This window comes from Salarias fasciatus, chromosome 3 (assembly GCF_902148845.1).
Source record: "Salarias fasciatus chromosome 3, fSalaFa1.1, whole genome shotgun sequence".
Lineage (NCBI taxonomy): Eukaryota > Metazoa > Chordata > Actinopteri > Blenniiformes > Blenniidae > Salarias > Salarias fasciatus.
The window spans coordinates 19,787,329-19,802,176 of record NC_043747.1 but is presented as its reverse complement, the minus strand read 5'-3'; the positions used below and the strand labels follow the sequence as shown (position 1 = coordinate 19,802,176).

The 14,848-nt window shown below is 44.9% G+C and overlaps 1 long non-coding RNA gene across 1 annotated transcript; it reads right to left on the bottom strand.

Annotated features, from left to right (window-relative positions):
• Positions 1 to 817: 817 nt before the first annotated feature.
• LOC115386061 (uncharacterized) lies at positions 818 to 2,598 on the bottom strand. Its single transcript, XR_003931260.1, has 4 exons — positions 2,514 to 2,598; positions 1,846 to 2,142; positions 1,493 to 1,753; positions 818 to 1,054 (listed from the first exon to the last, which is right to left on the bottom strand). It is a non-coding gene; the product is annotated as an uncharacterized LOC115386061 (long non-coding RNA).
• Between the last annotated feature and the right edge of the window lie 12,250 nt (positions 2,599 to 14,848).

The following is a 14,848-nucleotide window of genomic DNA, read 5'->3' as shown; positions in this document are numbered from 1 at the left end:
TCTACAAAACAATTTTACTGTTAAAGTTTCAAGACGATCATTGAATCCCTGACTTTACTCACTGCTTCATGTGAAAATGTGAGAAAAACAGTGTTTTCGTCCTCTACCTCTGTCAGTAGAATCAGTCTCTTGGATTGTCTCATCGGAATTATCATCAGCTAATGGAGAGTGGACAGAGTTTAACCACCAAAAGAGACAGAGTCATGAGTTTCCCTCATTGTTTGTGAACCATGATCTTCTAAAGAGATGGATGTTACTGAACACTTTCAGGAAATAGTTTGTATTAAAGCTGACCTTCGATCAGAGAAGCATATGTGTTGCATTGATCTTCCAGCTGGTTGCTGCTGTGGTCTGTAGTTTGGCTCTGCTGTGAACTTTGAAACCTGTTAACCCTCAAAATATTTTAATAACAGCTCGTTCAACTGCAATTTTAGTTTGTTGTAAAGGATCATACCAACCTGTTGAAGCATGAATCTGTGAAAAAGATGTGAGATTATTACTCTATTAATCCAAAATATTTGATCTCTACTTTGAAACATGATACTTAACCAAAATATTTCTTTTTCATTTTGGACCCTGGAGAATGAAACTGAGAGAGGTTTTACCTTTCGATCCACTGTAGAAACACAGCAGCAGCAGCAGAACAATCAGCAGTAAAACTCCACAAATCCACCAAATGATCAACAAAGAGCCAGATGAAGAGCTTCCAGGCCTGGATGTGACTGCAGGGGTCAATGAGATTTGGAAACAAATAAAACAAATAAATTGACATGAATTATGATACAATAATAATAATGAACAGACGACTTACATTGAACAGCCATCCAGCTTTGTGCTGATTCTCTTCCATTGTACTGACACTTGTAGAAACCTTCATCTGATTCTGACACTGCAGAGATCTTCATCTCTCCTCGTGTCGCATTTCCAATGAGTTTGTTATTTTTGTAGAAAAACACATCAGAGGAAATATTTCCAGTCTTCATGACACAGAGGAGAGTTACAGACTCTCCCACAGGTACAGGATACACAGGGCTCACCAGGATAACGCCATCAGCTGGAAAACAACGTTCAGTTCATTCATTAGAAGGTGAGATGATGAGGATGGAAAATACACACTAATAAGTTGGTGTTTTTCATCCATCTGTCCATCTTCTGTAGCGCTCCATCATACTGAATGTTCCAGGCTGCTGGAGTTAAATCTCAGCAGACTCTGGGTGAGGGCAGAGGACACGCTGGACAGTTCAACACTTCATCACAGGACAGAAAATCAGACACATTCACATCACACCAGCTTTGATTTTCATTCACCTTTTCTTTCTTTTTGAAATGAGACTTTGAGCTGCAGTTTCAGGAAGTCCTTCACAAACACACTATCAACTATATGAAAAAAAAAAACTGGTTCTGTTTTAGATTCCGAATGCAATAAATAATTAAAAATTAAAACAGAAAACAGCCTCAAAACTCCCAACGAGCAGAGAAAAAGACAACTCACAGTGTGTGGAGATATTGACTGCATTGCTGAACTCTGTTCCAGACTCACACCAGTACACAGCTTTTCTTGGAGCCTCATTCTTAATATATGTTGATCCATTGATTGTAGCTGGAGGAAGAAAGCTCAACAGCGAGTCGTCAGTCAGAAACTGGATCAGCCTCCACTGGGAAGAGTTTCCTTCACATGTCAGTGAGAGAGATTCAGAGGTGAAGTGTTGGACTCTGTCAGGATTCACTGTGAGAGACGCTGATGGATGAACACCTGGACAAAACATCAAGACTCAGTGAAGGATGGCATTTCTATTGTGGCTGCTGGAAGACAACAGTTCAAGTGTTCCAGAAAGACAAACTGACCTGAAGACCAGACAAATGTGGGACGACTGTATTGTGTGTAAATCAGCGGATCCCCTCGTCCAGCTGAACATGCATATCCTGCTGTGTGTGTCTGTCCATGAACTGTGAAGGAATTGTTTGCTGTCCCACTGCTGGTACCAGGTAGAGGCTCATAGGTGTAGGAATCCTGAGAGTTTGGAACAGCTTTGAACCAGTAGAAGCTCCACCCTGCTGACGGAGGTTCAGTGTGACAGATCAGAGTGACTGAAGCTCCAGGAATCAACCATGATGGAGACACAGAGAGGACGAGCTTTAGTCCTGTAGGAGAGAGGTTATTTCATGAAATCAAAATGTAATACATGTGGGCCTTTATTAAATGATTCATTTATACCTTGACTGTGCATGTTTTACAATGTTATTTAGACTTGACTCCAAACATGTCAAACCTCACATTCACATGTAAATATTATGTAACAGGAACATTTTAAAAAGTATTATCCCTTTAAAGACAATTGGTTTTCAATTAGTTCTGCCAACAAAAAAAAAAAAAAAAAACGACTCATGTGCAGTTTAAGGACTGAATTGGCAGCCATGTGTAATAATATTACTGACATTATGTTGTATTTTATCATCTCATTGTCTGAATATCAATCTAACAAAAAGAAGAAAAACCAACAAACATCACTTACGTAACACTGACACTGTGAAGGCTTCACTCCATGTGGTTGAAGAATAGAAGTCATCTCTGCGTCTGGTCTTACATTCATACTCTCCACTGAGGGACTCAGAAGCAGTGAATTGGAACATCTTTTCATCCTCTGGAAGTGATCGTGAATTTCTCCTCCAGTAATACCTCCAGTCAGTCTTCTCTCCTCCCTGGACCTAACATGTCAGAGTGATCTTCTCACCCTGGAATATCTGAGACCAGCTGGGTTGTCGTGTTATGACAGGCTTGTTGGTGACTGTTTCCACCAGATATGAGGAAACAAAGACAAACACACACATTAGTGTCATCAGGATTTCTATGACGACAAAGAAAATGAAAACATTTTCACAAAAATACTGAACTCACATGTCATCCTGATGTAGGCTTCATGACTCATGTCAGAGACATAACCTGATGTTTCTCTCTCTCCTCTGCACCGGTAAATTCCTCCTTTAGGTACCTGGATGACTCCATTGTCCTCAACGTTCGTTTCAACTCGTGTCTCCGAGCTGGTTGATGATGTTCTTCTGTAAAACTCATATTTCCATCCATCAGAGTCTCTCACAGAGCAGGAAAGACTCACTGAGCCTCCGACTGAGATGGTTGTGGTGCCTGATGTCAGTGTAGCTCTGGGTTTCTCTGTGGATGGAAAAACAACACACAGCTTTAATGAACTCTGAAAACTTTGTGTTTTTCATTTTCATGATTATTTTATCATTCTAAAACAACTTTTCAATGTGTGGTGAGTTTATCGTGGAGTACAGACATCTATTAACATACATCTATGTCTATTTCCTCATTTATTCTGTCAAGCATCTAGTTATTTCATTGATAATTTATTCAGTTTCATAATAAATTAACATACATCTTGAAGTTCCATTAAGAGACGATCCAAATTATTTGACATAATCAGACACATTTTTTAAAGCAACACAATAGTTACTTTGCCTTGTAATTCTTTACTTCTAAAGTATTGTAGTTCAATTAACTTTTTTCGAAGAAGTATTTAAAACCAATTACTTTTGAAGAGTAACTTGTCCAACACTGGGTTAAACACAGACTCAGTGAGAATATTTGTTCATAAGAATGACTTAAAACCAGACACATCGAGAACCAGTGATATAAATATGAAAGAAATATATAATTAGTAAAATACATTTTGAAGTTGAAAAAAAAACCCCTTCTCTTTCAGTAAAGTGTCTTGTTGCTTCATTCACAATTAATCAATTCATCATTCTTGAATTTTCCGAGGCGCCTGTCCTTTTCAGGGTCAGGGGGTCTGGAGCCAATCCCACATTCATGTGGAGAGGGCAGGGTCCACCCTGGACAGTTCATCAGTCTGTCACAGGGCCAACACACACACACACACACACACACACACACACACACACACACACACACACACACACACACACACACACACCAAGGGGCAGTTTCGGGTCACCAATTAACCTCACATGCATGTTTTTGACCAGAGCACCCAGAGGGAACCAACACACACTCAGGGAGAACATGCAAATTCCTCACAGAAAGACCCCAAATCCCAGTTGGTCTTTGAACCCAGGACCTTGTTGGTGTGAGGCAAGAGCACTAATCACTGCACTACCATGAAGTAACAGAAAAATATTTGTCAGTATTTCAATTTTGACAGTACTGACACCACAGGATCAATACAGCTTATATTGTGTGTCAGAATGATGATAAAATGAAGAAGTTCTGTTTTACTGCTGTTGGTCATGTTGATAAAATGTTCAGGACTCACCTGCTGCAGTAAAAGAGACAGTTTGACTTTTCTCTGTTTTAAATGGCCACTTGTGACGACCAACACAACTATATTCACTACCAATGTTTGAGGAAGTTATTCTGAATCTGTAGTAATTAGTTGTTTGGTAACCAGGAGAATATTGTTGTTGGTCTTTGTAGAAACTGTATTCCCAGCCTGCCTCTGCTCCTTCAATGTCACATGTCAGAGTAACAAACTCTCCAATGAAAAGAGTCGACCAGCCAGGGTCAATCTTCAGCACAGCACCTGGAAACAAATAGAAAACAAAGCACACAGGCAGCGCTGGAGTCCTCATACAAAACCCACACATGCACAGGGACAACATGCAAACTCCACATGGAAAGGCTCCCTGGACTGGACAGTTTTCACTCTGAGGTGGAGCACCAGCCAACATGCATCCAGTCAAAACTCACTGACTCCTGTAGAAGTAGCTGATACAACAATTACATTTCTAAACATTCTTCTTTTTCGGTTATTCATATAAAAGTGCAACGATGAAATAAATATCAATAGTAGCAAAAGTGCTAAAAAAGAGAAAAGTGTAAATGAATCACCTGCAGCACAGCCTCTGCAGAGCAGGACACAAAACACTGAAATAAAGATGAAACATGAAGACATTAGAGCTTCAGTGACTTTGACTGGTTGGTGTGTAACATTAACTTGAATCCAATAATGAGAAAATCCAACAAGTGAAAGAAACTCAGCTCTTCTCACTGAAACCCGACTGCTGGTCTGTGTGAAGTGAAGAGAAGAAGTGTGTGAAATACTCACAGAAAAACCACAGATGAGAGAATAACCTGCCTCCCATTCTGACATGCAGCCTTTATCACAGGAAGTCTTTGTGTGAAGAAGAAAAGATCAGCATTCGAGACAAAAGAAGAACTGTCAGGAAACAGAAGAGACACTTCATAGAAATGCTTCATTTTACCCTCCTTCAGTTCTTTCTGCTTTTCATCCTAACAGGTTGGACGCAGACTTGAAAAGGTGTGAAAAGATTTTAATCTGACTTCATGAAAAACAATATGCTCAAAGTAAGTTGGAAAAAGTTGAAAGCCATGTTTTGTAACCTTTATTTATAAAGGTGGGCTCTGTTGAGACTCAGGATCTCTTTTTCAAGCGGGACCTGTTGGTAGCAGCAACACAATGTTCAACCCAGTCTCACTCCAAATACGTAGCACTGTAACATACTCTAGGTGTTTATCGTGACACGTCTACCTAGTGCTCCGGACCAACATAGCTGTTACACAATTTGGAGTAAGACTGGGTTGCAATGTTACAACGAAACAATGCTGAAAATACCTTAAGACGGACAACATCAAACAATCGACATGAAACATTAGACTTGTTTAGGTATGAAGAGCAGGAGAGAGGTAATAAAGAACCTGTGCAAACCGCGACAGATCCTCTCAGCGTCTCACTTCTCAGAATTAGACTAGAGTTTGCAAACAAAAACCGACGTGGAGTAAAAATAGACGTGCTGCTAATGTGTGCATGATATCTCCTCTTTCTTCACCACCAACAAAAAACAAAACGATTAAAAAATTTGATACAGTCAATGAGGTGCAGTCAAGTTTTTTTTTTTGCTTTTGTACCTGTCAGGATGGTGGTCAGGCAGGCTGCATGCAGTCCCAGGCTGTGTTCGAAATCGCATACTGCCTCCTACATCCTTCCATACTCATACTATCTATCCTGCATCCTGCTTACTCAGTCCATGAGACAGTATGCAAAGCGTTTACACTACAGCATACTACATAACCCACAATGCATTGCACTCCTCCCCGAGCCGAAATCGACCTGCTGAAGCTGATTTCACTTTAGCTCCAAACTCTTCAAATGTACAACTTCATTGAGATTTTTTTTTTAAAAATTAGGTGACAAAGTGGTCGTTTAGAGCCCGACTATGTTGTTTATTTGTCCAAATACCAACCGTTTATGATTTTGTTCGGACGAATTCGGCGAAATGTAAGCCAGCCGCAGTGAGCGGCTCCAGCACGGAGTAAGACCAGCAAGGTGTCAGAGAAGCAGAGAAGCAGGAGAGAAGCAGAGCACACAGGAACCCCGGACCCGCCATGGGGGCCCCCCGCCCGGCACGTGCGCGTGCCTGTCCCAAGTTTTCTGCAGGGAAGTCTTCGCCTGTCCCTCCCTCTGGTCTGTTGCAGCCCCTTCACCGTTCTTCTGAGGAGAATACCAGATGGGCAGTTCAGCGGCGTGCTCCAGCCCCGGGTTGTCGGGTGGGACAGCAGGTCAGACTGTCATCACCCCCGTCACAGCGGATTCATCCGGCGGTTTGCAGGTCACAGGTGAAGTCCCGCCAATCCAGTAACTTGGGTTCCTCTCCTGCTGACCCTCATCAACCTCGGTAGGTTGATAAGGGGCTCATCTGCACCGTGCGCTGTATCTTGGATGTCCGGCGTCCACCTCATGGATTGGGGGGGCTGCAGCCCAGCGGAACAGCAGTGGGTTCCCTGTTCATGCATCCTGGATGGGGAAATGGTGGCTCGGTTCCACCGGGCCCATCCTGAAAAGCCTGGTGGTCCGCCAGGATCCTGGCGTCCCTTGTGGGGTGGGCGTGTACTGTCAGGACGGTGGTCTGACAGGCTGTATGCAGTCCCAGGCTGTGTTCGAAACCGCATACTTACGTACTACTCATACTAACTTATTGAGTATGCGGTGTGTTTACACTGGCAGTATGCGATTTTGAGTATGCGAGAAGTTCCCGGATGCATACTGCATTCGCCAGAAATGTTGAGTATACATCGTGTGTTCACTACTCATACTGAAATTGCCCAAGATGCAACGCGACGGACATTTGAATAAACTTTATTCAGTTCACAATGACTGTTTCTTCATGATGTACATTTAGCAAGCTGAGTATGGTTCTAGATTTAATCTTCCCTCCATTGTTTGTGCTCGTAGGTATGTTATGTTACGAGATTTCTGATTGGATTGACAATGATTAAAAATAGTAAAAATAAAAAACAAAACAAACAAAAAAAACCCTTACATCTGAGAACAAGTCCATGCTGAAAGCGACCATGATGTACCGAAGACGGCGAGCCGATCTTTGTTGAAGAGCCGAAAAAACTCTCCGTTAAGTGGTCCGTTAACGGGACACCGGTCCAAACGGCGATGTTAAGCGAGATATATTGCTGAAAGGTTGCCTTCTTGTTTTCAAAGTAAAAGCACAGATTTATCACTGAGGTTTTTTTGCATGAGAAAGGGAAAGGGGTGATTTATTTTGGTGAAAATAACCGGAAGTGCGTTGCTCACTGCGGCTGGCTTGAATTTCGCCGAATTCGTCCGAACAAAATCATAAACGGCTGATATTCAGACAAATAAACGACACACTCGGGCTCTAAACCACCACTTTGTCGCCTAATTAAAAAAAAAATCTCGATGAAGTTATACATTTGACGAGTTTAGAGCTAAAGTGAAATCAGCTTTAGCAGATCGATTTCTGTTCATGGAAGAAGTGCAATGCATTGTGGGTTATTATGTAGTATGCTGTCGTGTAAACGCTTCGCATACTGTTTGATGGACTGAGTAAGCAGGATGCAGGATGGATAGTATGAGTATGTAAGGATGTAGTAGACAGTATGCGGTTTCGAACACAGCCCCAGTCTCCCTGAGTCCTGCTGATTGCTGATTGCATTCACCTGGGGACTGCCACTCTGCCTGCCTATACAAGCCTCTCCCTGCCATCTGCTCCTTGCCGGATCGTTACCCTTACCAGACTCCCTTGCTGCTGCAGAGGGATTTGGTCGCTCTGCCAAGCAGCGAGGAGGATTTTGTTTCGTCTTGTCTTGTTTTGCCTTTTCTCGCCTGGTCTCGCAAGGACCTTGTCGCACCACGACCTTGCCACGGTCTCGCCACGACCTCGTGACGCAAGGACCTTGCCATGATCTTGCCATAGCCTTGCCACGAGCCAACCTGTGATGCTGCAGCCCCCATGGTTATCTGAACTGAATAAACTTGTTCAATCATCGATCCCGCTTTTGTCTCTCTGCAATTGGGTCTGACTGCACATCGACCATGACAGTACCTTCTGTCAGAAACTGTATTATTGCATCTTTGTCAATATCTTCATTTTTTTTTTTAAGTCAAACAGACTTTCCTAATTTAAAATAGAAACTCCCATCTTAACATTTGAAAAATAGGTTATATTTGACCATTATCTCTTAAATCCTGGGCAAAATGGAGCTTTATGAAATGTTCAGAATTGAACCTGTAAAAGTCATTAACATTTCCTAAAATGGCTTCAGAATATTTCTTTTTAAAAAGTTCAATATTCACATCACTGGTAAAAACAAGAGGCCAGAGATCCACAAGGCTAATTAATTCACCAAGATTTAATACATCAGCAATACTGATAAAGTTCTCATCATACTCACTGATCTCAGTTCTGCTCAGCAGATGTTGAAAATCCACTGAACTCTTTCACCAGTCTGTGGAAAATATGTACTTCTCAAAGATTTAATGTGAAAACAGAGTCTCTATCATGGAGAGTCCCATTAATGTGACTCAGAGGCGTCTGACTCGTCTTCTGAATGTTGAGCTGCACTTCTGGTTTCATCAGTTCTCTCACAGGAAGCCAAAAGAGACACGTTGAAAATGACAGATGAAGTTCAGCCTCCTCTGCCTGCAGCTTTCAATGACAGGAAAGAAGGAACCGGACAGTTGTAATCAGCTGTAATCAGATTACTTTTCCACACAAGTTCACTTTGCCTGCAGTCTTTCAGCTGCTGGAAATGTGGCAGGTTGTAATACTGAGATCTAACTGGCTTAATGAGATCAGTTAATTCGCTCATCACGGATCAGTCTCAACAACTGTCATCAGATGTTTACAGTTTGTAATGTTTCTCTGGACAAAGGTTGAAGATCAGCCGTACTGATCTCCTGTCCAGTCGTGTCTTTACTGCTGTGACTTCAGCCAGCAGAGGCAGGAACATCTGGGCTGCTTCCTTGGTGTGTTCTGAGCATCGACTGTATAAAAGTGGAAAAATCATGTGACTCCAAAAAATGAGGCCTTCCCGGAAGTATCAAAAACTTGCAATATCACAGTAGGGGCTGACTCTGAAAAGGCTGTGATTCCATAGATTCCAATTCAAAATTAAACTTAAATAAAACTGGATCGGCTGAGTTTCTAGTTTCTACAGCTCAGAGTTGTTGTTTTTTTTTCTTTTTAAATTGAATTTCATCGTCTGGAAGAGAGATCAGGTGGTCTATCTGAAAATATGTTCATACTGAATTTTATATAGAGCATTAAAGTTTTCATAATGAGGGGGCGTGGCTACTTGATGGACAGGTCTGCTCTGGAATGATTCACAGATCCTTCCAGTGGCTTTCATCAGGTTAAGAGGCCAACATTAAGATTAAGTTCTCTTATAATTGTTATTTTCCACAGTTACTCAGTTTGTTGACTAGTTTTAATTAGTTGTTGATTCTGTTAAGTTTATTTTGTAAATATAGGCAGCATAGCTTACGAAGTGACGTCATCACATGTGCCTGTGTGCACTGAGACACTGTTCTGAGCATTTACGTCAATAAATATAGTCTGTGAGAGTTCCCAGGCCCATGGAGGTCCGTCTTTTCTCTCATAGAAGTAATTAACCTTTCTTCATGACATGAAAATCAGATTAGAAACATTTTTAGCTTCGATTCAGCAGCATTTCATGATTAGGCCTCTCTGCCTCTTGTGTGCATTTTCAAAATATATATATCTACATTTGCCTCCAAAACAAATGTCCTTGGAATAACTTTTTCTATTCATGTTTCAACATGTGTGATTTTGGTCAGTTCAACAGATTTCAGCTGATTTTACTGTAAAATTTGATGGAACGATGAATCTTGACACTGACTTGGGAAATTTATAGAGGTAGACTGAAACTAGCTGCCCGAACTCCATTATCTGGGGTCTATTTCACCAAGCAGGTTGAAAAAAATCTGAATGAAATCCTGAACTCTGTGTTGATCTCCTCTGAAAGGGAAAACGCTGGGGTTTCGGTTACACAACAGCTGATTTGAGTTGGATTACTCAACTTCAAGTAGTTTCACCTGGAGTTTAGCACGTGCACGACAACTATAAACAGCCAGCATCAATGGAGCGCCGATTCGACGAGTCACCATGGCAACAGAGAAGCGGAGAGCGACATATGGAAGCTGGAACACATTTTTTGAAAAAAATGCAACACCGCTGCAGCAGCGAAGGAGAGGGAGATGCCGTGGCAGAAAATTGCTGCCCGTGTCAATGAGTAAGTTTAAATGTAGTCCTTTATATCAGAATATTATTGAATATTAAATATTATTACAGGGAAACTGTTTGAATGGTCACCAATTAAGGCATTTCATTTAGTTGAAATTCTGCGGGGAAGAAGCGCACATGGCAGCAGTTGAAGATGAAATGTAAAAACATTGTTCTAAAGACCTCGGCATTATCTCATTGAGGTTCATCTTTTAAAGCATGTTTAACATTGTAAAGTTGCATAAATATTAAGTGCCTGATGGACTATGCAGTTGTTTTATGTCATACATCTAATTAATCCTATTTAAAGCTAGGGTCGACGATCTTGGAAAACTAGCATGAAGCAGGAATGTAGCATCTCCCCAAGGCTCCGCCTAGCTCCCACCCCATTGGAGGAGCTCCGTTGGGAGCGAATGCACTGGACGTGGAAGTGCCGCGCGTGCGGGAGCACCACTCGCAGGGAGTTTGTGATCGCCTCCAATGTTATTAACCTTTCTGACTGCCCGCACACAACGCGCATAGCAGCGCAGCGCGCCCGCTCCGCTTCGTTCTATTTTTCATGCGAGCCGAGAGCGCCCTGGCAACGCGCGCGCGCACTGAACCAGGGCCAGTGCACGCCATTGAAATGTACGCGCAGGGGGCTGGTAGAACGGCAAAGGGATTTGATTGGTTTCTTAAGAGCGGTCCACGCGATACGATTGGTCGGAGTTTTTACACTCCTGTGGCCGCTACAGTGGTCAGATTTTTTCTGCACCTTTTTCCGTCCACATAATGTATTGACTTCTCCCAGGGGGCAAGGAGCATTTCACTCAGTATGACAAAAAGTCCTTTTGGACAACATCGTCTACCCTTGCTTTAATCTAATATTATTATCTATTATTTGAGGATAATATTTTAAAAATGTTATTGATACAAATGTTTATTTTGTCTTTCCTTGTAAAGGTACATTTCTTCTTTTGGCCCAGATTGTGAAGGTTCTATCTGCCTGCTGGAGCCCCTTCATGCTACAACCAACCTGAAACTGTGAGGAGGAAATACTTAGAATATTTTTGCCAAATGTTATTTTGGAAAAATATTCGCAAATATACTGAAAGATGTTATTTATCCAGGATGAGAAGGATGAAACCATGTCTGCTGCCTTCACAAAGGATCCAGAAAGTCATAGAGGTATGTTACTGATTGTTCTCTTCCCATTAAAATTCTGAATACTCCTGTGGAACATAGAGCTTGACATTTAGCCGACACTGAAATATTCAAATTGTCATCCTTTTTAACAGATCATGTTAAGCAGCAGGATGGTCCCTCAACTTCCACATCACAGATCAACACTGTGAGATGGATGTTCAGTAAACACCAGAGGTTCATTTCATTCAATTCATGTGCAGCTGGATAATTTATTGTTCATTCATTCATTTTCTGCAGCTGGTCTCTTTCAGGGTCGCGGGTGGCTGGAGCCGATCCCAGCTGCTATAGGCGAAGGCGGGGTATGCCCTGGACAGGTCGCCAGTCTGTCACAGGGCTGACATATATATACATACACAGACATACAGCCATTCACTCACACATTCATACCTAGGGGCAATTTTTAGAGTGACCAATTAACCTGACGTGCATGTTTTTGGACCGTGGGAGGAAGCCGGAGTACCCGGAGGGAACCCACACACACACGGGGAGAACATGGAAACTCTACACAGAAAGGCCCTGAGCCCTGGCCGGTATTTGAACCCCGGACCATCTTGCTGTGAGGCACAAGCGCTAACCACTGCACCACCGTGTAATTTAATATCCTCTATGTATTCCCAGTTACGAGTCAAAGAAATTACAAAATCCACTTACTTAACAAGATAGAGAAATCCCTTAAAGAACAGCAGGATCTGGACCTCCAGATGAAAAAGACGAAATTGGAAATTGAGATACTGGAGCACAAGTTGCAGGTGGGTTCATGGTCACAGGTGAATTATGTTCACTGTTGGAACATGAGAACTATTGGAACACCCTTTATTTATGGTATTGTAGTGGGTAGGCATAATTCACCCACGGAACGTTGTTTCGTAGGTTGGTTCCGCACGGACGGTTATTGTTGTTGCACTACCTTTTCACGTGTGCTGTAAGGTTTTCATTCATTCATGTCAGTAAAGAGATTTGCTCCAGTTTTTGACACTCCGCCTCAGTCTCCCTCTCTTCAGCGCTACACTGGTGACCCCGACGTCAGTCCCGTTGAAGTTTCAGCGACTGATCCGAACTTTGAACAGAGCAGCATGGCACATGCCACCGTTCTGAAGCTACCGGAGTTTTGGGAGACATCCGCGGCTACATGGTTCGCGCAGGCGGAGGCTCAGTTCGCCCTCCGGGACATTACGGACGACACCACGCGTTATTACCACGTTGTGTCGGCGCTCGGGAGCTCCACCGCGGCCAGAGCAGTGGCCTTCATCACGGCTCCCCCCGCCCGGGATAAATACGCAGGTCTCAAAGCTTATCTCCTTAAGACTTTTGAACTGTCACGCTCGGAACGAGTCCGCCGCCTCCTCGCTATCCAGGGTTGGGGGACAGTAAGCCGTCCGAGCTCATGGAGACCATGCTTAACCTGCTGGGCGCAGAGGAGCCGAACTTCCTCTTTATGGAACTGTTTCTGCGACACATGCCGCCGCACGTCCAGACGGCGCTCGCTAATACGACCATCACCGAGCCCCGCGCCCTGGCAGAGGAGGCAGACCGGTTTTTCCTGGCGACCCAGCGTTTCGCCCCTGACATACTGGCCCTGACGCGCAGCTACACGCCCCCCGGCGCCAGCGGTTCCCCCGGTCAGAAACACACAGCCGCCGACAGCCGCGCCGGCGCTGGTTGGTGCTATTTTCACGCACGTTTCGGCGCCAAAGCCAAGAGGTGCCGCTCTCCTTGCAGCTTCAGTGCGGGGGGAAACGACAAGGCCTGCGCTCAGTAGTGGCCGTGAGCGCGGGCCCGACGAACCGGCTGCTTTTCATCAGGGACACTCTCTCCGGGCTGAGATTCCTCTGTGACACCGGCGCCCAGAGGAGCGTGCTGCCTGCTTCAGCAGACGACACTGCAGGCGGGGCGCACGGCCCTCCCTTAACTTCAGCCAATGGCGCCCCCATCCGGACCTACGGCGTGAGGTCAGTGAACTTATGCTTCGGCGGCCAGCGTTTTTCATGGGACTTTGTTACAGCCGACGTCTCATTTCCCCTCCTTGGCGCAGATTTCCTATGCACCCACGGGCTGCTCGTGGACGTCAAGAACGGGCGGCTGGTGGATGCGCTGACCTTCTCCTCCCTGGCGTGTGTCCGCGACGAGGGGACGTATGACGGTCTCTCCGGCTCACTCTCCGACGGCGACGCTTACCAGCGGCTGCTGGGTGAATTCCCCGGCCTGACTCATCCCACCTTTTCCTCTGCTGCGACCAAACACGGTGTGGAACATCACATTGTGACGCAGGGCCCCCCTATCCATGCTAGGGCCCGACGGCTCAATCCGGAGAGGTTGGTGGCGGCTAAACTGGAGTTTGCCAACATGGAGCGACTCGGCATCATTCGTCGTTCAGACAGCCCCTGGGCCTCACCTCTCCACATGGTCCCAAAATCAGACGGGGGCTGGCGGCCGTGTGGGGATTACTGCCGCCTCAACGACGCCACCACGCCCGACCGCTACCCCGTCCCCCACATTCAGGACTTCTCCGGTCACCTGGCGGGGAAGTTGCTGTTTTCCAAGGTGGACCTTGTGCGGGGGTACCACCAGGTTCCCGTTTGCCCCGCGGACATTCCAAAGACGGCGGTGGTGACGCCTTTTGGACTGTTCGAGTTCTTGAGGATGCCGTTTGGGCTTAAGAACGCTGCCCAGTCGTTCCAGCGGCTGATGGACTCGGTATTGAGGGACATGCCTTTCGTCTTCGTATACCTGGACGACATCCTGGTCGCCAGCTCCTCGGAGGAGGAGCACAGGACGCACCTCCGGGCCCTGTTCACGAGGCTTGACCAACATGGCCTCATCATTAACCCAGCCAAATGTGTTTTCGGGGCGCCGTCCATCCAGTTCCTCGGACATTTCATCACGAAGGACGGAGCCGCCCCCCCTCCCGTCGAAGGTGGAGGCAGTTTCAGACTTTCCCCGCCCACGTTCGGCCCGGGGACTCCGAGAGTTTCTCGGGATGGTCACGTTTTACCACCGATTCATCCGCCGAGCGGCGCACGTCATGCGCCCGCTTTACGAGGCCCTGAAGAACAAAAGCCCCAACCAGGACATTGACTGGACTGCTGAGAGGGACAGGGCATTTGAAGAC